Here is a 558-nt window from a genome sequence, read left to right as displayed (position 1 = left end):
GGTTCCGCCGCGATCCCCACAGTACGGCCTCCGCCCGCCCGGCGTCCTGCGCTAAGCGCCTCATAAACATCGCGCTACGGGCTTGGCCCGAAGCGTTCACTCCTGGAAAACACATGCCCAGCAGTCCGCGCGTCACCGGGCAGGCGGAACGCCGCCCCGATAAGCTTCACCTCGCCCACGGTCCTCAGGAGTTCGGCGCCTGTGGACCAGACACAGCCCCGAGAAACGGACGGACGGAGGTTCCCAGCAGCGCTGACTTTAACAGTGAAAAAAGGAACACAGCGCCTGCTGCAGCACGAAACCGGCGGGGCCGAGCTTCAAGTGCCAAGAGCTCGGGACAGCGCCTGCCTGAGGGTGCCGGCAGCGCTCTGCCTTCAGCCGGCAGTTCCAAAGGAGACCCCAGGGGACGCCACAGCCGCACGAAGCCGCGCACAGGCGATCACGGAGCCCCGCTGGTACGCAGAGGGGAGCGGCCCCTGCAGGCGCTGCGTCTGCGGAGGCACAGCCGGCCCCGTGCGCTGCAGTCCGGCCCCGCTGCTGCCCACAGACGGCCCCGGC

Source organism: Meleagris gallopavo, chromosome 2 (assembly GCF_000146605.3).
Source record: "Meleagris gallopavo isolate NT-WF06-2002-E0010 breed Aviagen turkey brand Nicholas breeding stock chromosome 2, Turkey_5.1, whole genome shotgun sequence".
NCBI lineage: Eukaryota > Metazoa > Chordata > Aves > Galliformes > Phasianidae > Meleagris > Meleagris gallopavo.
Note: the sequence above shows the minus strand (reverse complement) of the source record.